This window comes from Petromyzon marinus, chromosome 48 (assembly GCF_048934315.1).
Source record: "Petromyzon marinus isolate PM22_M1 ecotype Great Lakes invasive population chromosome 48, UKy_Petmar_22M1.pri1.0, whole genome shotgun sequence".
Lineage (NCBI taxonomy): Eukaryota > Metazoa > Chordata > Hyperoartia > Petromyzontiformes > Petromyzontidae > Petromyzon > Petromyzon marinus.
The window spans coordinates 11,658,433-11,684,397 of NC_133714.1; the positions used below are offsets into that span (position 1 = coordinate 11,658,433).

The 25,965-nt window shown below is 54.4% G+C and overlaps 1 protein-coding gene across 1 annotated transcript in view; it reads left to right on the forward strand.

Moving 5' to 3' along the window:
* Positions 1-11,509: 11,509 nt before the first annotated feature.
* The window catches only part of LOC116952815 (plasma membrane calcium-transporting ATPase 2-like), a 110,516-nt gene continuing 96,060 nt past the window's right edge, over positions 11,510-25,965 (forward strand). Inside the window, 1 exon segment of the mRNA XM_076074546.1 lies at positions 11,510-11,764. The gene's annotated coding sequence lies outside the window, so the exon portion shown is untranslated.

Genomic DNA, 25,965 nt, shown 5'->3' on the forward strand with positions numbered 1-25,965 from the left:
GCCGGTTGACTGTCTAGCAATGACTGCGACATCTCACTAGATAGCTGGTTGACTGTCTAGCGACAACAGCGACTTCTCACCAGATAGCTGGTCGACTGTCTAGCGATGACTGCGACGTCTCACCAGATAGCTGGTCGACTGTCTAGCGACGACTGCGACGTCTCACTAGATAGCCTGTTGACTGTCCAGCGACGACTGCGACGTCTCACTAGATAGCTGGTTGACTGTCTAGCGACAACAGCGACGTCTCACTAGATAGCTGGTTGACTGTCTAGCGACGACTGCGACGTCTCACTAGATAGCTGGTTGGCTGTCTAGCGACAACAGCGACGTCTCACCAGATAGCTGGTTGACTGTCTAGAGACGACTGCGACATCTCACTAGATAGCTGGTTGACTGTCTAGTGACAACAGCGACGTCTCACCAGATAGCTGGTTGACTGTCTAGCAATGACTGCGACATCTCACTAGATAGCTGGTTGACTGTCTAGCGACAACAGCGACTTCTCACCAGATAGCTGGTCGACTGTCTATCGATGACTGCGACGTCTCACCAGATAGCTGGTCGACTGTCTAGCGACGACTGCGACATCTCACTAGATAGCTGGTTGACTGTCTAGCGACAACAGCGACGTCTTACTAGATAGCTGGTTGACTGTCTAGCGACGACTGCGACGTCTCACTAGATAGCTGGTTGACTGTCTAGCGACAACAGCAACGTCTCACCAGATAGCTGGTTGACTGTCTAGCGACGACTGCGACATCTCACTAGATAGCTGGTTGACTGTCTAGCGACAACAGCGACGTCTCACCAGATAGCCGGTTGACTGTCTAGCAATGACTGCGACATCTCACTAGATAGCTGGTTGACTGTCTAGCGACAACAGCGACTTCTCACCAGATAGCTGGTCGACTGTCTAGCGATGACTGCGACGTCTTACCAGATAGCTGGTCGACTGTCTAGCGACGACTGCGACATCTCACCAGATAGCTGGTTGGCTGTCTAGCGACTACTGCGACGTCTCACAAGATAGCTGGTTGACTGTCTAGCGATGACTACGACGTCTCACCAGATAGCTAGTTGACTGTCTAGCGACGACGGCGACATCTCACTATATAGCTGGTTGACTGTCTAGCGACAACAGCGACATCTCACCAGATAGCTGGTTGACTGTCTACCGATGACAGCGACGTCTCACCAGATAGCTGGTTGACTGTCTAGCGATGTCAGCGACGTCTCACCAGATAGCTGGTTGACTGTCTAGCGACGGCTGCGACGTCTCACCAGATAGCTGGTTGACTGTCTAGCAACGACTACGACGTCTCACTAGATAGCTGTTTGACTGTCTAGCGACGACTGCGACGTCTCACCAGATAGCTGGTTGACTGTCTAGCGATGACTACGACATCTCACCAGATAGCTGGTTGACTGTCTAGCGACGACGGCGACATCTCACTATATAGCTCGTTGACTATCTAGCGACAACAGCGACATCTCACCAGATAGCTGGTTGACTGTCTAGCGACGACTGCGACGTCTCACCAGATAGCTGGTTGACTGTCTAGCGACGACTGCGAAATCTCACCAGATAGCTGGTTGACTGTCTAGCGACGACTGCGACGTCTCACTAGATAGCTGGTTGACTGTCTAGCGATGACTGCGACGTCTCACTAGATAGCTGGTTGGCTGTCTAGCGACGACTGCGACGTCTCACCAGATAGCTGGTTGACTGTCTAGCGACGACTGCGACGTCTCACTAGATAGCTGGTTGACTGTCTAGCGACGACTGCGATGTCTCACCAGATAGCTGGTTGACTGTCTAGCGATGACTACGACGTCTCACCAGATAGCTGGTTAACTGTCTAGCGACGACTGCGACATCTCACTAGATAGCTGGTTGACTGTCTAGCGACAACAGCGACGTCTCACCAGATAGCCGGTTGACTGTCTAGCAATGACTGCGACATCTCACTAGATAGCTGGTTGACTGTCTAGCGACGACTGCGACGTCTCACCAGATAGCTGGTTGACTGTCTAGCGACGACTGCGACGTCTCACTAGATAGCCTGTTGACTATCCAGCGACGACTGCGACGTCTCACTAGATAGCTGGTTGACTGTCTAGCGACAACAGCGACGTCTCACCAGATAGCTGGTTGGCTGTCTAGCGACTACTGCGACGTCTCACCAGATAGCCGGTTGACTGTCTAGCGACGACTGCGACGTCTCACTAGATAGCCTGTTGACTATCCAGCGACGACTGCGACGTCTCACTAGATAGCTGGTTGACTGTCTAGCGACAACAGCGACGTCTCACTAGATAGCTGGTTGACTGTCTAGCGACGACTGCGACGTCTCACTAGATAGCTGGTTGACTGTCTAGCGACAACAGCGACGTCTCACCAGATAGCTGGTTGACTTTCTAGAGACGACTGCGACATCTCACTAGATAGCTGGTTGACTGTCTAGCGACAACAGCGACGTCTCACCAGATAGCTGGTTGACTGTCTAGCGACGACTGCGACATCTCACTAGATAGCTGGTTGACTGTCTAGCGACAACAGCGACTTCTCACCAGATAGCTGGTCGACTGTCTAGCGATGACTGCGACGTCTCACCAAATAGCTGGTCGACTGTCTAGCGACGACTGCGACAACTCACTAGATAGCTGGTTGACTGTCTAGCGACAACAGCCACGTCTCACTAGATAGCTGGTTGACTGTCTAGCGATGACTGCGACGTCTCACTAGATAGCTGGTTGACTGTCTAGCGACAACAGCGACGTCTCACCAGATAGCTGGTTGACTGTCTAGCAATGACTGCGACATCTCACTAGATAGCTGGTTGACTGTCTAGCGACAACAGCGACTTCTCACCAGATAGCTGGTCGACTGTCTAGCGATGACTGCGACGTCTCACCAGATAGCTGGTCGACTGTCTAGCGACGACTGCGACATCTCACCAGATAGCTGGTTGGCTGTCTAGCGACTACTGCGACGTCTCACTAGATAGCTGGTTGACTGTCAAGCGATGACTACGACGTCTCACCAGATAGCTGGTCAACTGTCTAGCGACAACTGCGACATCTCACTAGATAGCTGGTTGGCTGTCCAGCGACGACTGCGACGTCTCACTAGATAGCTGGTTGGCTGTCTAGCGACTACTGCGACGTCTCACCAGATAGCCGGTTGACTGTCTAGCGACGACTGCGACGTCTCACTCGATAGCCTGTTGACTGTCCAGCGACGACTGCGACGTCTCACTAGATAGCTGGTTGACTGTCTAGCGACAACAGCGACGTCTCACTAGATAGCTGGTTGACTGTCTAGCGACGACTGCGACGTCTCACTAGATAGCTGGTTGACTGTCTAGCGACAACAGCGACGTCTCACCAGATAGCTGGTTGACTGTCTAGAGACGACTGCGACATCTCACTAGATAGCTGGTTGACTGTCTAGCGACAACAGCGACGTCTCACCAGATAGCCGGTTGACTGTCTAGCAATGACTGCGACATCTCACAAGATAGCTGGTTGACTGTCTAGCGACAACAGCGACTTCTCACCAGATAGCTGGTCGACTGTCTAGCGATGACTGCGACGTCTCACCAGATAGCTGGTCGACTGTCTAGCGACGACTGCGACATCTCACTAGATAGCTGGTTGACTGTCTAGCGACAACAGCGACGTCTCACCAGATAGCTGGTTGACTGTCTAGCGACGACTGCGACATCTCACTAGATAGCTGGTTGACTGTCTAGCGACAACAGCGACGTCTCACCAGATAGCCGGTTGACTGTCTAGCAATGACTGCGACATCTCACTAGATAGCTGGTTGACTGTCTAGCGACAATAGCGACTTCTCACCAGATAGCTGGTCGACTGTCTAGCGATGACTGCGACGTCTCACCAGATAGCTGGTCGACTCTCTAGCGACGACTGCGACATCTCACCAGATAGCTGGTTGGCTGTCTAGCGACTACTGCGACGTCTCACTAGATAGCTGGTTGACTGTCAAGCGATGACTACGACGTCTCACCAGATAGCTAGTTGACTGTCTAGCGACGACGGCGACATCTCACTATATAGCTGGTTGACTGTCTAGCGACAACAGCGACATCTCACCAGATAGCTGGTTGACTGTCTAGCGATGACAGCGACGTCTCACCAGATAGCTGGTTGACTGTCTAGCGATGACAGCAACGTCTCACTAGATAGCTGGTTGACTGTCTAGCGATGACTGCGACGTCTCACTAGATAGCTGGTTGACTGTCTAGCGACAACAGCGACTTCTCACCAGATAGCTGGTCGACTGTCTAGCGATGACTGCGACGCCTCACCAGATAGCTGGTCGACTGTCTAGCGACGACTGCGACATCTCACTAGATAGCTGGTTGACTGTCTAGCGACAACAGCGACGTCTCACTAGATAGCTGGTTGACTGTCTAGCGACGACTGCGACGTCTCACTAGATAGCTGGTTGACTGTCTAGCGACAACAGCGACGTCTCACCAGATAGCTGGTTGACTGTCTAGCGACGACTGCGACATCTCACTAGATAGCTGGTTGACTGTCTAGCGACAACAGCGACGTCTCACCAGATAGCCGGTTGACTGTCTAGCAATGACTGCGACATCTCACTAGATAGCTGGTTGACTGTCTAGCGACAACAGCGACTTCTCACCAGATAGCTGGTCGACTGTCTAGCGATGACTGCGACGTCTCACCAGATAGCTGGTCGACTGTCTAGCGACGACTGCGACGTCTCACTAGATAGCCTGTTGACTGTCCAGCGACGACTGCGACGTCTCACTAGATAGCTGGTTGACTGTCTAGCGACAACAGCGACGTCTCACTAGATAGCTGGTTGACTGTCTAGCGACGACTGCGACGTCTCACTAGATAGCTGGTTGGCTGTCTAGCGACAACAGCGACGTCTCACCAGATAGCTGGTTGACTGTCTAGAGACGACTGCGACATCTCACTAGATAGCTGGTTGACTGTCTAGTGACAACAGCGACGTCTCACCAGATAGCTGGTTAACTGTCTAGCAATGACTGCGACATCTCACTAGATAGCTGGTTGACTGTCTAGCGACAACAGCGACTTCTCACCAGATAGCTGGTCGACTGTCTATCGATGACTGCGACGTCTCACCAGATAGCTGGTCGACTGTCTAGCGACGACTGCGACATCTCACTAGATAGCTGGTTGACTGTCTAGCGACAACAGCGACGTCTTACTAGATAGCTGGTTGACTGTCTAGCGACGACTGCGACGTCTCACTAGATAGCTGGTTGACTGTCTAGCGACAACAGCAACGTCTCACCAGATAGCTGGTTGACTGTCTAGCGACGACTGCGACATCTCACTAGATAGCTGGTTGACTGTCTAGCGACAACAGCGACGTCTCACCAGATAGCCGGTTGACTGTCTAGCAATGACTGCGACATCTCACTAGATAGCTGGTTGACTGTCTAGCGACAACAGCGACTTCTCACCAGATAGCTGGTCGACTGTCTAGCGATGACTGCGACGTCTTACCAGATAGCTGGTCGACTGTCTAGCGACGACTGCGGCATCTCACCAGATAGCTGGTTGGCTGTCTAGCGACTACTGCGACGTCTCACAAGATAGCTGGTTGACTGTCTAGCGATGACTACGACGTCTCACCAGATAGCTAGTTGACTGTCTAGCGACGACGGCGACATCTCACTATATAGCTGGTTGACTGTCTAGCGACAACAGCGACATCTCACCAGATAGCTGGTTGACTGTCTAGCGATGACAGCGACGTCTCACCAGATAGCTGGTTGACTGTCTAGCGATGTCAGCGACGTCTCACCAGATAGCTGGTTGACTGTCTAGCGACGGCTGCGACGTCTCACCAGATAGCTGGTTGACTGTCTAGCAACGACTACGACGTCTCACTAGATAGCTGTTTGACTGTCTAGCGACGACTGCGACGTCTCACCAGATAGCTGGTTGACTGTCTAGCGATGACTACGACATCTCACCAGATAGCTGGTTGACTGTCTAGCGACGACGGCGACATCTCACTATATAGCTCGTTGACTATCTAGCGACAACAGCGACATCTCACCAGATAGCTGGTTGACTGTCTAGCGACGACTGCGACGTCTCACCAGATAGCTGGTTGACTGTCTAGCGACGACTGCGAAATCTCACCAGATAGCTGGTTGACTGTCTAGCGACGACTGCGACGTCTCACTAGATAGCTGGTTGACTGTCTAGCGATGACTGCGACGTCTCACTAGATAGCTGGTTGGCTGTCTAGCGACGACTGCGACGTCTCACCAGATAGCTGGTTGACTGTCTAGCGACGACTGCGACGTCTCACTAGATAGCTGGTTGACTGTCTAGCGACGACTGCGATGTCTCACCAGATAGCTGGTTGACTGTCTAGCGATGACTACGACGTCTCACCAGATAGCTGGTTAACTGTCTAGCGACGACTGCGACATCTCACTAGATAGCTGGTTGACTGTCTAGCGACAACAGCGACGTCTCACCAGATAGCCGGTTGACTGTCTAGCAATGACTGCGACATCTCACTAGATAGCTGGTTGACTGTCTAGCGACGACTGCGACGTCTCACCAGATAGCTGGTTGACTGTCTAGCGACGACTGCGACGTCTCACTAGATAGCCTGTTGACTATCCAGCGACGACTGCGACGTCTCACTAGATAGCTGGTTGACTGTCTAGCGACAACAGCGACGTCTCACCAGATAGCTGGTTGGCTGTCTAGCGACTACTGCGACGTCTCACCAGATAGCCGGTTGACTGTCTAGCGACGACTGCGACGTCTCACTAGATAGCCTGTTGACTATCCAGCGACGACTGCGACGTCTCACTAGATAGCTGGTTGACTGTCTAGCGACAACAGCGACGTCTCACTAGATAGCTGGTTGACTGTCTAGCGACGACTGCGACGTCTCACTAGATAGCTGGTTGACTGTCTAGCGACAACAGCGACGTCTCACCAGATAGCTGGTTGACTTTCTAGAGACGACTGCGACATCTCACTAGATAGCTGGTTGACTGTCTAGCGACAACAGCGACGTCTCACCAGATAGCTGGTTGACTGTCTAGCGACGACTGCGACATCTCACTAGATAGCTGGTTGACTGTCTAGCGACAACAGCGACTTCTCACCAGATAGCTGGTCGACTGTCTAGCGATGACTGCGACGTCTCACCAAATAGCTGGTCGACTGTCTAGCGACGACTGCGACAACTCACTAGATAGCTGGTTGACTGTCTAGCGACAACAGCCACGTCTCACTAGATAGCTGGTTGACTGTCTAGCGATGACTGCGACGTCTCACTAGATAGCTGGTTGACTGTCTAGCGACAACAGCGACGTCTCACCAGATAGCTGGTTGACTGTCTAGCAATGACTGCGACATCTCACTAGATAGCTGGTTGACTGTCTAGCGACAACAGCGACTTCTCACCAGATAGCTGGTCGACTGTCTAGCGATGACTGCGACGTCTCACCAGATAGCTGGTCAACTGTCTAGCGACGACTGCGACATCTCACCAGATAGCTGGTTGGCTGTCTAGCGACTACTGCGACGTCTCACTAGATAGCTGGTTGACTGTCAAGCGATGACTACGACGTCTCACCAGATAGCTGGTCAACTGTCTAGCGACAACTGCGACATCTCACTAGATAGCTGGTTGGCTGTCCAGCGACGACTGCGACGTCTCACTAGATAGCTGGTTGGCTGTCTAGCGACTACTGCGACGTCTCACCAGATAGCCGGTTGACTGTCTAGCGACGACTGCGACGTCTCACTCGATAGCCTGTTGACTGTCCAGCGACGACTGCGACGTCTCACTAGATAGCTGGTTGACTGTCTAGCGACAACAGCGACGTCTCACTAGATAGCTGGTTGACTGTCTAGCGACGACTGCGACGTCTCACTAGATAGCTGGTTGACTGTCTAGCGACAACAGCGACGTCTCACCAGATAGCTGGTTGACTGTCTAGAGACGACTGCGACATCTCACTAGATAGCTGGTTGACTGTCTAGCGACAACAGCGACGTCTCACCAGATAGCCGGTTGACTGTCTAGCAATGACTGCGACATCTCACAAGATAGCTGGTTGACTGTCTAGCGACAACAGCGACTTCTCACCAGATAGCTGGTCGACTGTCTAGCGATGACTGCGACGTCTCACCGGATAGCTGGTCGACTGTCTAGCGACGACTGCGACATCTCACTAGATAGCTGGTTGACTGTCTAGCGACAACAGCGACGTCTCACCAGATAGCTGGTTGACTGTCTAGCGACGACTGCGACATCTCACTAGATAGCTGGTTGACTGTCTAGCGACAACAGCGACGTCTCACCAGATAGCCGGTTGACTGTCTAGCAATGACTGCGACATCTCACTAGATAGCTGGTTGACTGTCTAGCGACAATAGCGACTTCTCACCAGATAGCTGGTCGACTGTCTAGCGATGACTGCGACGTCTCACCAGATAGCTGGTCGACTGTCTAGCGACGACTGCGACATCTCACCAGATAGCTGGTTGGCTGTCTAGCGACTACTGCGACGTCTCACTAGATAGCTGGTTGACTGTCAAGCGATGACTACGACGTCTCACCAGATAGCTAGTTGACTGTCTAGCGACGACGGCGACATCTCACTATATAGCTGGTTGACTGTCTAGCGACAACAGCGACATCTCACCAGATAGCTGGTTGACTGTCTAGCGATGACAGCGACGTCTCACCAGATAGCTGGTTGACTGTCTAGCGATGACAGCAACGTCTCACCAGATAGCTGGTTGACTGTCTAGCGACGACTGCGACGTCTCACCAGATAGCTGGTTGACTGTCTAGCGACGACTGCGACGTCTCACTAGATAGCTGTTTGACTGTCTAGCGACGACTGCGACGTCTCACCAGATAGCTGGTTGACTGTCTAGCGATGACTACGACATCTCACCAGATAGCTGGTTGACTGTCTAGCGACGACGGCGACATCTCACTATATAGCTCGTTGACTATCTAGCGACAACAGCGACATCTCACCAGATAGCTGGTTGACTGTCTAGCGACGACTGCGACGTCTCACCAGATAGCTGGTTGACTGTCTAGCGACGACTGCGACATCTCACCAGATAGCTGGTTGACTGTCTAGCGACGACTGCGACGTCTCACTAGATAGCTGGTTGACTGTCTAGCGATGACTGCGACGTCTCACTAGATAGCTGGTTGGCTGTCTAGCGACGACTGCGACGTCTCACCAGAGAGCTGGTTGACTGTCTAGCGACGACTGCGACGTCTCACTAGATAGCTGGTTGACTGTCTAGCGACGACTGCGATGTCTCACCAGATAGCTGGTTGACTGTCTAGCGATGACTACGACGTCTCACCAGATAGCTGGTTGACTGTCTAGCGACAACAGCGACGTCTCACTAGATAGCTGGTTGACTGTCTAGCGATGACTACGACGTCTATCTAAATAGCTGTTTGACTGTCTAGCGATGACTACGACGTCTCACTAGATAGCTGGTTGACTGTCTAGCGACGACAGCGACGTCTCACTAGATAGCTGGTTGACTGTCTAGCGATGACTGCGACATCTCACTAGATAGTTGGTTGACTGTCTAGCGATGACTTCGACGTCTCACCAGATAGCTGGTTGACTATCAGGCGACGACTGCAATATCTCACCAGATAGCTGGTTGACTGTCTACCGATGACTGCGACGTCTCACTAGATAGCTGGTTGACTGTCTAGCGACGATGAAGCGATCCCATCCCCAACAGACCCGAACCCGACTCGTCCCTGCCTTTTATTTCCCCAGCGTGGCCATGCTCCACCCATGGCCACGCCCCTCTTCTCGAACTCTCTCGCGGGTTCTAGGAACTTCCAGAGAGATCCCCTCTTTGACCCTTGGCCTAGTTATCCCCGCTTGTGGTCACTCACGTGTATACTAGGGCTGAACGATTAATCGATTTCAAATCGAAATCACAAATTGAAACAATGCGATTAGCAAATCACAAAGGCAGCAATTTTTTGCGATTTGAAATGTCCTATTACTTTCTTATTGTAATAGTTTTATTTGTTATTATTATAACTTTATTTACTTAACGTAACAATTCTTCTATGTTTGATTGTTCTATTTCAATTAAAACATTTTTATAAATACATGTTGGAAGCAATTAATATATTTTAAGTTCTCATCCTTGCATTAGAATACATAGAGCAGTTAATATTTTGATGGTATCATGTGGTAATGCTCCGTCAAATGTTTTAAATCTATTACACAGTGAATATTGAACTGAAGCTTGACTTTTAAAAAAATCGTCGCAAATCAAATCGCAATATCTGTAAGAAAAATCGCAATAAGCTATTTTCCCGAAATCGTTCAGCCCTCGTGTATACTCTCTTCTGTCGTTCTTATCCTCTTCCCACACCCGTAATAACCACTTATGGTCGCTAGTCGGCGCACTGTCTCTACACCATTGAGACTCACACACTTCGTCCTCCTTAAGAATCCCACACCCCCTTCAATTCCTCCAGCTGCTCCGTCCTCCTTAAGAATCCTACACCGCACCCCCTTCAATTCCTCCAGTTGCTCCGTCCTCCTTAAGAATCCTACACCGCACCCTTCTTTAATTCCTCCAGTTGCTCCGTCCTCCTTAAGAATCCTACACCGCACCCCCTTTAATTCCTCCAGCTGCTCCGTCCTCCTTAAGAATCCTACACCGCACTCCCCGTTAATTCCACCAACTGCTTCGTCCTCCTTAAGAATCCTACACCGCACCCCCTTCAATTCCTCCAGTTGCTCCGTCCTCCTTAAGAATCCTACACCGCACCCTTCTTTAATTCCTCCAGCTGCTCCGTCCTCCTTAAGAATCCTACACCGCACCCTTCTTTAATTCCTCCAGCTGCTCCGTCCTCCTTAAGAATCCTACACCGCACCCCCTTCAATTCCTCCAGTTGCTCCGTCCTCTTTAAGAACCCAGCAACGGCCCCTCCCTCGCCCCCTCTCCACCGCGCCTCGCCCCGCCCCTCTCGCTCCACGCCTTCGATTTTCCATGACACGGCGCGCGGGCGCCTGGACCAATGGGTGCGTCGTGTTACGAGCACGTGGGGGTGGCGGGCGCTCTCCCCTTCCCTCTCCCCCACAGAGAGGGAGGGGAGAGCGAGAGGGAGAGAGAAGGGAGAGAGAGAGAGGGGAGGGGAGAGCGCGCGAGAGGGAGCGAGAGAGGGGAGGGGAGAGAGAGAGAGGGTAGGGGAGAGCGCGCGAGAGGGAGGGGAGAGCGAGAGAGAGGGAGGGAGGGAGAGAGAGGAGAGGGGAGAGAGAGGGAGGGTAGGGGAGAGAGAGGGGAGAGCGAGAGGGGAGGCGAGAGAGAGAGAGGGGAGAGCGCGCGAGAGGGAGAGCGAGAGAGAGAGGGAGAGAGCGAGAGGGGAGGGGAGAGAGAGAGGGGAGGGGAGAGAGAGAGGGGGGAGAGGAGAGAGAGAGAGGGTAGGGGAGAGCGCGCGAGAGGCAAGGGGGGAGAGAGAGAGAGAGTCGCTCTCTCAGCGGGCAGCCCCCGAGACGCCCCTCACGCTCGCTCCCCGTGGCTGCCCCCTCACGCAGGCGCTGCCCTGCAACAGCGACTCGCGACTCCGACTCCGTCTTCGCCTTCGCCGCCGCCGCCGCCTCCCGCGCGCCGGGACCCGTCTCGCGTGTCCACGTTCCTGGGGCCCGCTCCAGGTTCGCCTCAGGTGTTGCAGGTGAGAGACGAGATGGCGCTGCCGAGGGAAATGAGGGGACGGGGGGGAGTTGTCTTGCGTGAGTGTGTTGTGTGTCTGTGTGTTGTGAGTCTGTGTGTGTTGTGAGTGTGTGAGTCTGTGTGTGGTGTGCGTGTTGTGTAAGTGTGGGTGTGTTGTGTGTGTGTGGTGTCTGTTGTGTGTGTGAGTCTGTGTGGTGTGTGTGGATAGTTGTGTGTTGTGTGGCTGTGTGTGAGTCTGTGTGTGTGTGATGTGTGTGTGGATAGTTGTGTGTTGTGTGTCTGAGTCTGTGTGTTTGTGGGTAGTTCTGTGCAAGTGGGGAGCGGTGGCCCAGTGGTCAGGGCCCAGCTACCGACTACCCGAGTTCGATTCCCGCTCACGGCCAACACGAGCGACGATTTTCTGAACCCGTCCTGGGCCTCCCCCAGGTCGACTGCCTCAAATGAGTACCTGGTGCGGTGTGTAGTAAACATCGCCACTGGGGAGACAAAGGCGGCCGGGCGTGGTTCCTGCCACCTCGTCATGCCGGCCTTCATAGGCGCGGACTCGCTTACATCACTTGCCCCAACAGGCTGTGACAGGCTATACAGGGGATCTTTGTCTTTGTGTGTGAAGGCTTGTGGTGTGGGTGGCTGCGTGGGTGTGTGAATGGGCAACTGTGTGTGGGTGATGAGTGGTGTTGTCTCTATGGGTGTGGGTGTTGGGCTGTGTGGGTACGTGTTTGTGTGTTGGGGAGTATGTGTGTGTGTCTGTGGGGGTGATTGTGAGTGCGTGTTGGTGTGTGAGTGGGTGTGTGTGTTGGTGAGTGAGTGTGTGTGGGTGAGTGGGTGTGTGTGTCTGTGGAGGTGATTGTGAGTGTGTGTTGGTGAGTGAGTAGGTGTGTGTGCGGGTGAGTGAGTAGTTGTGGGTGTTGGTGAGTGAGTAGGTGTGTGTGTGGGTGAGTGAGTAGGTGTGGGTGTTGGTGAGTAGGTGTGTGTGTGGGTGTGTGTGTGGGTGTGTGAGTGGGTGTGTGTGTTAGTGAGTGAGTGTGTGTGGGTGAGTGGGTGTGTGTGTGTCTGTGGAGGTGATTGTGAGTGTGTGTTGGTGAGTGAGTAGGTGTGTGTGTGGGTGAGTGAGTAGGTTTGGGTGTTGGTGAGTAGGTGTGTGTGTGGGTGAGTAGGTGTGTGTTGGTGAGTGAGTGGGTGTGTGTGTTGGTGGGTGAGTGGGTGTGTGTTGGTGAGTGAGTGGGTGTGTGTGTTGGTGTGTGTGTGGGTGAGTGGGTGGGTGTGTGTGTGGGTGAGTGGGTGGGTGTGTGTGTGGGTGATTGAGTGAGTAGGTGTGTGTGTGGGTGATTGAGTGAGTAGGTGTGTGTGTGGGTGAGTGAGTAGGTGTGGGTGTTGGTGAGTAGGTGTGTGTGTGGGTGAGTGAGTAGGTGTGTGTGTTGGTGAGTGAGTGGGTGTGTGTGTTGGTGGGTGAGTGGGTGTGTGTTGGTGAGTGAGTGGGTGTGTGTGTTGGTGAGTGAGTGTGTTGGTGAGTGAGTGGGTGTGTGTGTGGGTGAGTGGGTGGGTGTGTGTGTTGGTGAGTGGGTGGGTGTGTGTGTGGGTGATTGAGTGAGTAGGTGTGTGTGTGGGTGATTGAGTGACTAGGTGTGTGTGTGGGTGATTGAGTGAGTAGGTGTGTGTGTGGGTGATTGAGTGAGTATGTGTGTGTGTGGGTGATTGAGTGAGTAGGTGTGTGTGTGGGTGATTGAGTGAGTAGGTGTGTGTGTGGGTGATTGAGTGAGTAGGTGTGTGTGTGGGTGAGTGAGTAGGTGTGGGTGTTGGTGAGTGAGTGAGTGGGTGTGTGTGTGTGGGTGAGTGGGTGGGTGTGTGTGTTGGTGAGTGAGTAGGTGTGGGTGATTAAGTGTGTGTGGGTTATTGAGTATGGGAGGGGAACAGGTGTGTTGGGGGGTGTGGATAGTTGTTTTTGTGTGTAGGTTGGTGGTGTGCGTGAGCATTGGTGTGTGTAGGTGGGGTGTGTGTGTAGGTGGGGTGTGTGTGTAGGTGGGGTGTGTGTGTGTGAGTGGGTGTGTCTAGGTGGGGTGTGTGTGTGTATTGAGGGGTGTTTGTGGAGCGGTAGTGTCGTGGTTAGCGCGCTGCGCTATGAACCTGGCGACCCGAGTTCGATTCCCGCTCACGGCCAACACCAGTGACGTTTATCTGAACCGGTCCCGGGCCTCCCCTAGGTCGACGCATCCTCAAACGAGCACCTGGTGCGGTGTGTAAACATCGCCACTGGGGAGACAAAGGCGTCCGGGCGTGATGATGGCCACCCAACCCTTTGTGTGCCGTGCCGGCCCGAAGTGCAGCTCGCTAACAGCACTTGCCTTTATAGGTGCTCGCTAACAGCACTTGCCCCTACAGTCTGTTCAGGCTATACTGGGATCTTTTTCTTTGTAGGTGTGTGTGGTGTGTAGGTGGGGTGTGTGTGGTGTGGGTAGTGTGTTTTGGGGGGGTGTAGTGTGTATGGGGTGGTGTGTAGGTGTGTGTGGTGTGTAGGTGAGGTGTGTGTGTAGTGTGCATGGGGGGGGGGTATAGGTGTGTGTGGTGTGTATGGGGGGGGTGTAGGTGTGTGTAGTGTGTATTGGGGGGGTGTAGGTGTGTGTAGTGTGTATTGGGGGGGTTGTAGGTGTGTGTGGTGTGTATTGGGGGGTGTAGGTGTGTGTGGTGTGTGTAGTGTGTATTGGGAGGGGTGTAGGTGTGTGTTGTGTGTATTGGGGGGGTGTAGGTGTGTGTTGTGTGTGTAGTGTGTATTGGGGGGGGTCTAGGTGTGTGTAGTGTGTATTGGGGGGGGTGTAGGTGTGTGTAGTGTGTATTGGGGGGGTTGTAGGTGTGTGTGGTGTGTATTGGGGGGTGTAGGTGTGTGTGGTGTGTGTAGTGTGTATTGGGAGGGGTGTAGGTGTGTGTGGTGTGTGTAGTGTGTATTGGGAGGGGTGTAGGTGTGTGTAGTGTGTATTGGGGGGGTTGTAGGTGTGTGTGGTGTGTATTGGGGGGGTTGTAGGTGTGTGTGGTGTGTATTGGGGGGGGTGTAGGTGTGTGTAGTGTGTATTGGGGGGGTTGTAGTTGTGTGTGGTGTGTGTGGTGTGTATTGGGGGGTGTAGGTGTGTGTGGTGTGTATTGGGGGGGGTGTAGGTGTGCGTGGTGTGTGTAGTGTGTATTGGGGGGGGGTGTAGGTGTGTGTGGTGTGTATTGGGGGGGGTTGTAGGTGTGTGTGGTGTGTGTAGTGTGTATTGGGGGGGTTGTAGGTGTGTGTGGTGTGTGTAGTGTGTATTGTAGGTGTGTGTGTAGTGTGTATTGGGGGGGGGGGTGTAGGTGTGTGTAGTGTGTATTGGGGGGGTTGTAGGTGTGTGTGGTGTGTATTGGGGGGTGTAGGTGTGTGTGGTGTGTGTGGTGTGTATTGGGGGGGTTGTAGGTGTGTGTGGTGTGTGTAGTGTGTATTGGGAGTGGTGTAGGTGTGTGTAGTGTGTATTGGGGGGGTTGTAGGTGTGTGTGGTGTGTATTGGGGGGGAGTTAGGTGTGTGTAGTGTGTATTGGGGGGGGGGGTGTAGGTGTGTGTAGTGTGTATTGGGGGGGGTGTAGGTGTGTATTGGGGGGGGTGTAGGGGTGTGTGGTGTGTGTAGTGTGTATTGGGGGGGGTGTAGGTGTGCGTGGTGTGTGTAGTGTGTATTGTAGGTTTGTGTGTAGTGTGTATTGGGGGTGGGGGTGTGGGTGTTCTAGGGAGCGGTAGTGTTAGTGGTAAGCACGCTGTAAACCAGGTGACCCGAGTTCGATTCCCGCTCATGGCCAACACCAGTGACGATTATCTGAACCGGTCCTGGGCCTACCCTAGGTCAACTCAGCCTCAAATAAGTACCCGGTGCGATGTGTAAACATTGCCACTAGGGAGACAAAGGCGGCTGGGCGTGGTGCTAGCAACCCACCACCCCCTAGTGCGTGGTGCCGGCCTTCATCGCTAACAGCACTTGTCGCAACCGTCTGTTAAGCCTCCATGGGGGATCTTTATCTTGTGTGTTGATGGGGGGTATTGGAATGTAGTTGCCAATTGTCTCCCATTCCGCTCACTGCATGCGTCTCGCCGTGTCGCCCCGTGTCTCTGCTTGTCTCTCTCCACGTCCCCGTGTCTCCGCCCTCTACACATGTCTTCCCGTGTCACCAAGGCGCCTGCACGTGTCTCCCCCTGACTCTCCCCGTGTCTCCATGACCCTATCCGCACGTGTCTCCCCCCCCTCACCCCCCCCCGTGTCTCCGTGTCTCCACGTGTCTCGGGTTGGTCTCCGCGTGCCATGCATATTGCATGAGGGTGGCGTGGTCCCGTCTCCCCGTCCCATTGTATCTCACGCACACAGCATCTATAATGCATCAGGCGCCCACGCACAACAAAGGTCCCCCCTCTAGCCCACGAGGGCTGACGGGGCAAGTGCTGTGGGCGAGCAGCGCCCACGGACGCCCGTACTGCACCTTTACGATGCTCAATAGAGTACGGCGCCCTACCAGGTACTCGTTTGAGGCCGAGTCGATCTCGGCGTCCTAGCTGTTTGCTTCTGGTTGCGAGCGCGAGTCGAACTCGGTTCCCTCAGGTTATTAGCGCAGCGCGCTAACCACTGCGCCACCGCTGTCCACATACACACGCATCCCCGTACACAACGGCCGCCGTACGCCATGAAATGGCGGTGACATCACCGTGGCACCTGTGCCAGGCCAGGTGCACTTTTAAGCCATGTAAAGTGTCGAAGGCTCGCTGACAGGAGGTCACGGGACAGAGCCAAGTGCCATGGGTTGACTGGCAGCTGCCAGTCATTTCTGCATTTTATGTTTTGTATCCGCCCGGCGCTCCACGAGTTGTCGTGAGCGTCGCCCCTCTGCCCTCCATTATTGTTGGAGGACGACTATCTCCAACTGCCCAGTAATGTCCTTCATGAGCCTCTTCCACAGAGGCCAATCAATGCTTGTACCAGTCTTCAGCAAGTCCACTCAGCTCCACATCCTCCTGTACCGCATCATTACGTCTCTTCTCCAACCCATTCCATGCCCATTTATCTGCCCCTATCTGGCCAAACAGAAGCTGCTTGGGCATGCAGTGGCTGGGCAAATAGGCTACATGACCCAGCAAGTGCAGCCTTGCCTGCCTGAGGTCACTTATGGCACTGTGTCCAGATCTCTTAAGGATCTGTGAGCTACTCACGCAATCCAGCCTGGTTAAACCCAGGATGGATCGTAGGCAGGCCAGCCTGAATATTTCAAACCTGCGCAGATGTTCCATTAGGGGGGTCCACGTTTCACAAGCATAGAGAAGGGAGGGCATGACTGTGGCCGAGATGACCCAGTGCTTTGTGTGGAGCGACAAACCAGGTAGCTTCCACACAGCGTTACGTGGCTAATGAAAAGATAATGTGCTCGACTGATTCGGAGTTAGACCTCCATTGCCAAACCGGAGCCGGTTATGAGCACACTGCCCAGATACGGAAACTTCTCCACTCTCTCCACAAATGCCCCATCACTCATGGGGAGTGGAAGGGGATGAGTGATATAAAATACCCAGACAGGTGCTTTGATTTTGTGGGGGCTGATGATAAGGCCCCAACGTTCCAGGTTCAACGTTCCAGGTTCAACAGCAGAATCTCCAACTCCTCAGAGTGAGCAGCAATCACCAGATCATCAGCGTACGTAACATGATTGACCAATAGGGAGCCATCCCTTGACTACACCTGGGCATCGATCAGAACCCCATTGTAGCTGTACCAGTTGGAGATTCCTCCAGTACAGCCATGGAAAGTATCTCTTAAGTGGTGAAATAAGATCAGTGTAAGTGAGTGTGAGATTGTGAGGGGGTGAGTGAGCGTGTGAGTGAGTTAGTGAGAGTGTGAGTACGTGAGAATGCTTAAGAGAGTGTGAGAGTGAGCATGAGCGAGTGGGTGAGAGTGTGAGTGATTGTGCATGAGCGAGTGGGTGAGGGTGAGTGAGTGGGTTAGTGAGCGTAAGTAAGTTTGTGAGAGCGTGGGTGGGTGAGTGTGAGTGAGTGAGTGTGAATGGGTGTGTGAATGAGTGGGTGGCTTGGTGAGTGAGAGTGTGTGGAGTTTGTACGTTCTCTCTCTCCGCGCCCCCCTCTCTTCTTGCTGAGTTGTTTCCACACTCTCCGGTTTCCTCTCACACCTCAAAGAAAAAAAAACCGACAGCACCCAGTGCAACTGGCGATGACCAAACATCCCCACGCAGGACCCTCCTGACGCATCGCTCTGCTGGGGGAAGATGCCTCGAGCGGTCCCAGGGTGGCGGTACACTAAGAAATTACGTGCACGGCACTTTGTTTGCTTGGTTTTTTTAAGGGGCACGACATCGCGCGGTGACGGTGACGGCACGTATTTATTTATTTTTGGTTCGAGCACGAAATATGACGACGACGAAAATATACTCGCATCGGAGCGCGCCGTAACCGCGTTTTTTTCCACCTTTGGCGGGTGCTAGCCGTGCATCGTCGTTGCTGTGGCTGGTGGGCAGCACACGGTGGACTCGCTGGGTTCCCTTGTGGTGGGGTAAAGTGTGGGTAGAGGTGGGGGGTGTAGTGGTGGTGTTTGGTGAGGTTGGGTTTGGGGGGGAGGGGTGTTTGGAGGCTGCTGGGTGGTGAGGTGGCGGTGTGATGCGAGGTAATTGAGTCACTGCAACGACGACGCTGTGACTCGTCAGCGGTGCAGTCTCCCTGTGAACGCACGCGCTCACACGGACGCACATAGACAATGGATCCCCCACCTCTCCCCTATAGCCTCAGCAGACTGTTGGGGCAAATGCTGTTAGCGAGCACCTATGAAGGCCGGCACGGCACACAAGGGGGTGGGTGGCCAGCACCACGGCTGGCCGCCTTTGTCTCCCCAGTGGCGATGTTTGCACAACGCACCAGGTACTCATTTGAGGCTGAGTCGACCTAGGGGAGGTCCAGGACCGATTCAAATTATCGTCGCTGCTGTTGGCCGTGGCGGGAATTGAATTCGGGTGCCCGGGTTCGTATCGCAGCTTGCTAACCGACACACTACCGCTCCCCACACACACACACACATGCGCGTACAGACACACACTCACACGGACACATGCGTACACATGTGCACACACACACACATATGCACACACACGCACCTCTGAAGAGACAAGGATACCCTGTATATGCGCAATACACATGGCATCTTGAAGGCTGATCTTAACACTGCTGATACATCGCAAAGTGCACTCAGCTCCACATGCTCCTGTACTGCATTAACCCATCTCTTCTCCAGCCCATGCCACTTACTTACACCAAACCACCCACTCACTCACCTACTCGCCCACCCAAACATCAGCCCGTCTCTGTGCCGTGTTCATTTAGCCCCCTATATCTGGCCAAACAGAAGCTGTTTGGGCATGCGGTGGCTGGGCATGCGGTGGCCGGGCACGCGGTGACCTGGCACGCGGGCTGCATGCCCCAACCAGCATAGCCTTGCTTGCCGGAGGAGCTCACCGATGATTGGATTATATCCCGATCTTTTGTAGGACGTGCGAGTTCCTCGCACTGTAATCCAGTCTGCCGCTTAAACCCCAGGATGGATCGGAGGCAGAGCCAGCCTGAATGTTTCCAGCCGGCGCAGGTGTTGCTCTAAAGAGAAGGGGGCATGGCTGTGGCTTAAGGTGTCGCCCGCAGTCGCACGCGCGCACACACAGCAGCTACAACAGCCGCCGTCCGCCACCAAGTGGCGGTTACGTCACCACGGTGCTTGTGCCAGGTTGGGTACACCTTGCGGCCATCGCCTGAATTGTCGAACGCTCGCTGCTGTGCAGAAGGTCAGGGGACAAGACCCCCCCCCCCCCCCAAGGTGCTTATGGGGTGACTCAATTTTTGACATGAAGATCGCCCGCATGGCGTAACGTCGACTGTCGGGGCAAGCGATGTTAGCGAGTTGCAGCGCCTATGAAGGCCGGTGTTGTGCAAGTGGAGCGAGGGGTGGCGTTGCCAAAACCACGCCCAGCTACCTTATATCCGCAATGCACCTCTGCACCACTACCTGGCTTCTCTCCCTCCATATCTTCTCTCCCTCCCCGAGGCCCCGTGTGCACTTGAGTCAGATTGGGTGCCGGGCATGAGATCTGTGCCGCCATCACCTAAGGCCTGCTGATAAGCGGCAATAATACTGAACCCTCCCACACCACACTGCCACCCACACTGCCACTCACACTGCCATTCACACTGCCACCCACACTGCCACCCACACTGCCACCCACACTGCCCTCACTGCTACGCACGCTGCCACTCACACTGCCCTCACACTGACACCCACACTGACACCCACACTGCCATCCACACTGTCACCCACACTACCACCCACACTGCCACCGCCACTCACACTGCCACCCACACTGCCACCCACACTGCCACCGCCACTCACACTGCCACCCACACTGCCACCCACACTGCCACCCACACTGTCACCCACACTGCCACCCACACTGCCACCCACACTGCCACCGCCACTCACACTGCCACCTGCACTGCCACCCGCACTGTCACCCGCACTGCCACCCGCACTGCCACCCGCACTGCCACCCGCACTGCCACCCGCACTGCCACCCGCACTGCCACCCACACTGCCACCCACACTGCCACTCGCATTACCACTCACATTGTCACCCACACTGCCATCCACACTGCCAGCCATCTGTGTGTGCAATTGGGTTGCCAATCGAAAATATTGAGCTGCGTGTGTGTTCATGTGTTTGTGTGTGGAGATGTTTTGTTTTTAATGTTGATGAGAAAATGTTTTTTTATGGACACAAAAGACAAAGACCCCCCTATAGCCTGTACAGACTGTGAGAGCAAGTGCTTTTAGCGACCACCTATGAAGGCCGGCACGGCACACGAGGGGGTGGGTGGCCAACACCACGCCCGGCTGCCTTTGTCTCCCTAGTGGTGATGCTTGACCACTGCACCAGGTACTCATTTAAGGTTGAGTCGACCTAGGGGAGGCCCAGGACCGGTTCAGGTGGCTGGGTTTGTAGCGCGAAACGCTGCACTTCCGCTCCCTACACACAGATGTACACGCACACAGATGTACACGCACACAGACAAAGACTGGTGGGGTAATTTCTGTTAGCGAGCACCTATTCCAGCCACAACGACGAACGAGGGGGGTGGGTGGCCACCACCACGCCTGGCCACCCATGCCTCCCCAGTGCTCGTGTTTACACACCGCACTAAGTACTCATTTAAGGCTAAGTTACCCTAGGGGAGGCCCAGGATCGTTTCAAATGTTTACTGGTGTTATCGCTCGTGAGCGAGAATCGGACTCGGGTCGCTGGATTGGTATCGCAGCGCGCTAACCGTTAGACTACCGCTCAACACACTTGCACACACCTATGCAATAACCGCCATTGAGGGGACCACGGCACTTTTGCCAGACCAGGGCACTCTGAGGCCACGTGAAGTGTCGAACGCCCGCTGGCAGGAAGTCACGGGACAAACTCCCAGGTGCCATGGGTTGACTGACAGATGAAAGCTGATGCACCACCTCTGCCTCCAACTCTTCCAACTTGCTGTTGTGAGCATCACCTATAACAACAACAACAACAATCGCAGCTCGTCACTAAGTGGTGGTGACAACACCACGGCGCTTGTGCCAGGCTATTTGCACGTTGAGGCCACGTGAAGTATCGAACGCGCGCCGGCAGGAGATCCCAGGGCAGACCCAGGTTCCATGGGTCTACTGACTGAGATGACTGGCCGATGCACCGCCTGTGCCCACTGTTGTGCACACACCTATACACACACGACACACGAGGGGGTGGGTGGCCAGCACCACGCCCGGCCGCCTTTGTCTCCCCAGTTTTTGCTACACCACACCAGCCACTCATTTGAGGGGAGGAGGCCCAGGTCCGGTTGAGATAGTCGTCACTGGAGTTGGTCATGACCGGGAATTGAAATCGGGCCGCCGGGTTCGTTGTGCGGCGCGCTGACCGCTGCACTATCGTTCCCCGCACACACACACACACACACCTACGCACGCACACAACCCTATGCACGCACACACACCTACGCACACACACCTACGCACACACACACACACACACCTATACACACCTGCACGCACCAACGCACGCACCTCCCAGCGCGTGGTATCTGAGATCTTGCTGTCCACGCGGAACTCGTCGCGTGTCCGGGTGCTGTCTACATCGCGATCTCTACCCCTGGGGAGAGTCGGCCATGCGCAGAGCGCCCGGTCACAGCGGCGTGCCTTCCGCATCGCACCTTCCGCACTAGCGCGTAGGTATGTGTGTGTAGGGACATGCGTGTGTGCAGTTGTGTGTGTATGTAGGTATGGGGAGAGGTAGTGTAGTGGTTAGCGCGCTGCGCTACGAACCTGGGAACCCGGGTTCGATTCCCGCTCACGGCCAACACCGGTGACGATTATCTGAACCGGTCCAGGGCCTCCCCTAGGTCGACTAGGCCTCAAATGAGTACTTTGTGCGGTGTGTAAACATCGCCACTAGGGAGACAAAAGTGGCCGGGTGTGGTATTGGCCACCCACCCCCTCTTGTGCCGTGCCGGCCTTTATAGGTGCTCGCTAACAGCACTTGCCCCTACAGTCTATTAAGGCTATACGGGGGATAATTGTCTTTGTGTTTGCATGTGTAGGTACGTGTCTTTGTGTAGGTATGTGTGTGTGTGCAGGTACATGTGTAGCGTATGTGCTTTTGTACGGGCTTGTGGGTGTGCTTGTGTGGGTGGGTGCGCGCGTGCGCGGGTGTGGGCGTGCGTGTGTGGGTGTGTGTATGTGTGGGTGCGCGGGTGTGCGTGCGAGTAAATGTTTTATAGATGCACGGACGTACACACACACAGACGTACACACACACACGTACACACGCAGATGTACCCACAAGCAGACGTACACACACACAGACGTACACAACAACAACAGCCATTCGCCAATAAGTGACGGTGACGTCACCACGGCGCTTGTGCCATGCTATGTGCACGTTGAGGCCGCGTGAAGTGTCGAACGCCCACTGGCAGGTCACGGGGTAGACCCAGGTGCCACAGGTCGACTGACTGAGATGACTGGACGATGCACCACCTGTGTCCCCTACTGTACCAGCTTTAGCCACCCGGCATTCCGCTCGTTGTTGTGAGTGTCGCTCCTCCGCCCTCTGGAGGAGCTCACCGATGGGATTTTGTCCAGATTTTTCCAGGATTTGTGAGCTCCTCACACAATCCAGCCTGGTTAAACCCAGGGTTGATCGTAGGCAGGCCAGCCTAAATATTTCTAAACGGCGAAGATGTCCCATTTGGGGGGTCCACGTTTCGCAAGCGTAGAGAAGGGAGGGAATGACTGTGGCCGAGCAGACCTGAAGCTTGGTGTGAAGCGACAGACCGGGTAGCTTCCACACAGCGTAAAGCAAACCGATGAAATGACAATGCCGCTCGACTGATTCGGAGTGAGACCTCTGCTGTAAAACCGGAGCCAGTCATGAGCACACTGCCCAGGTATGGGAAACTCTCCACTTTCTCCACAACTTTACCAATTTGGAGTTGTGGGGGTGGAGTGTACAAAATACCCAGACAGGTGCTTAGTTTTGGTGGGGATAATGGTAAGGCCCCACCTCTTAGTGGCATGCTCTAGGTTCAGCAGAGCACCTCCAACTCCTCATCTGAGTGAGCAGCAATTACCAGATCATCGGCATACATAACATGGTTGACCAATAGGGAGCCATCCCTTGACTGCACCCGGGCATCGATCAGCCTCCTATTGTATCTGTACAAGATGGAAATTCCTCCGGTACAGCCATCGAAGGCTTCACGAACTACGTGGTTGAAATAGATGGTAAATAATGTGGGAGCCAGAGGACATCCCTGTCGCACCCCAAGATGAACAGGGAATGGCTCCGACTCCCGGCCACGTAGTTTTACCTGGGCCCACTCACCATCATGAAGGTCCTTAATGATCGTGAGCAGAGAGTTCGGGATTCCGAAAGCACGAAGAACAACCCAGAGCCCAGGCCTACTGATGGTATCATAGGCCTTGACCAGGTCAATAAAGCAGAGATGCAGGTCTTGTTGGAATTCCCTACACCTCTGCTGTAGCAAACGGACAGAAAATATGGCATCCGTGCAGGACCGCCCTTTCCTGAAACGTACAAACACATGTACATGTACACACACACAGACGTACACTCACACAGATATACACACAGACGTAGATGCACGCAGATGTACACACACATATACAAAGACAAAGATCCCCCGTGCAGCCTTAACAGAATGTAGGGGCAAGTGCCGTTAGCGAGCACCAATAAAGGCCGGCATGACACACGAGGGGGTGGGTGGCCAAAACCACGCCCGGCCGCCTTTGTCTCCCCAGTGACGATGTTTACACGTTGCACCAGGTACTCATTTGAGGTTGAGTCGACCTAGGGGAGTTACCCTAGGGTGACGGGGAAGTGAACTCGTGTTCAGGTTGTGGAGTATTGCACAAACTGCTCAAAGACAATGAGGGAGGCCCAGGACCGATTCAGATAATCGTGACTGGTTTTGGTGTCTGTGAGCTGGAATCGAACTCGGGTTGCCGGGTTCGTAGCGCAGCACGATAACCGCTGAGTACCTACACAGATTCAACAATCGCCGCCATTCGCCACGAAATGGCGGTGATGTAACCACAACGCCTGTGCCAGGCCAGATGCACTTTAAGGCCACGTGAAGTTTCGAAGGCTCACTCACAGGAGGTCACTGGACAGACCCTGCAGGTGCCATTGGCTGAATGAGATGGCTGGCCGATGCACCATTTGTGCCCCCTTCTGCGCCAACTTGCTATATTTTAGCAGCCCGGCACTCCGCTCGTTGTTGTGGGCATCACTCCTTTGCTCTCTGTTGTTGCTGGAGAGCGACTGCTTCCAACTGCCCATTAGCGTCTTCAACGAGCCTCCTCCATTGGGGCCGATCTTGACACCGCTGGTACCGGTCACTGGCAAGTCTACACACCACCTACGCACACAATCCCCTACGCACGCACATCCCAGGCGCGTGGTATCTGAGATCTTGCTGTCTGCGCAGAACTCGTGGCGTGTCCGGGTGCTGTCTACATCGCGATCTCTACCCCTGGGGAGAGTCGGCCATGCGCAGCACTCCGATTGCACTGAGTCAGGCCCGCCCGGTCACAGCGGCGTGCCTTCCGCATCGCACCGCACGCGCGGAAACGTATGCGCACGAGTGCGTAGGTACTTGTGCGTAGGTACGTGTGCGTAGGTACGTGTGCGTAGGTACGTGTGCGTAGGTACGTGTGCGTAGGTACGTGTGGGGAGCGGTAGTGTAGCGGTTAGCACACTGCGCCATGAACCCGGCTACCCCAGTTCGATTCCCGCTCACGGCCAACACCTGTAGCGATTATCTGAACCGATCCTGGGCCTCCCCTAGGTCGACTCAGCCTCAAACGAGTACCTGGTGCGGTGTGTAAACATCGCCACTAGGGAGACAAAGGGGGTCGGGTGTGGTGCTGGCCACTCATCCCCTCGTGTGCCGCGCCGGCCTTCGTAGGTGCTACTCGCTAACAGCACTTGCCCTAAGTCTGTTAAGGCTACATGTGTATGAATGTAGCGTGTGTGTGTGCAGCTACGCGTGTGCGTGTCCAGGTGCATGTGTGCGTGTGAGAGCGAGCGGTGGCGCAGTAGTTAGCACGCTGCACCACAAACCCGTTGTCGAATTTTCGAATCGACCCTGGGCCCTCCACTCGATCGCTTTAAAGACGGGCAGCCGGACATCAGCCGGGGGGAGACAAAGGTGGCCGGGCGTGTTACCCGTTATCGGAATGGGGTTGGGGGGTGGAGAGAGATTCCATTCACAAACAAGACAAAGATCCCCCGAGTAGGCCTTAACCGCTTGTCGGGGCAAGTGCCGTTCGCAAGTAGCAGCACCTATGAAGGCCGGCATGGCGGGGTGGTGTGGCGAGAAACCTGCTACAGTTTACACACTGTAGCAGGTAGTTATTTAGGGTTGAGATTAACTAGTGGAGGTACAGGAGCGGTTCGAATACACTCCACTGATGTTGGCCGTGGCCTGGAATTTAACTCAGGTAGCCGGGTTTTGTAGCGCAGTGTGCTAACCGCTGTGCCACCACTCGCCTATATCTCCCCCCCTCTTAACCTCTTGCACCGATACCTGGCCCATTGCCACTGCTAACTTGT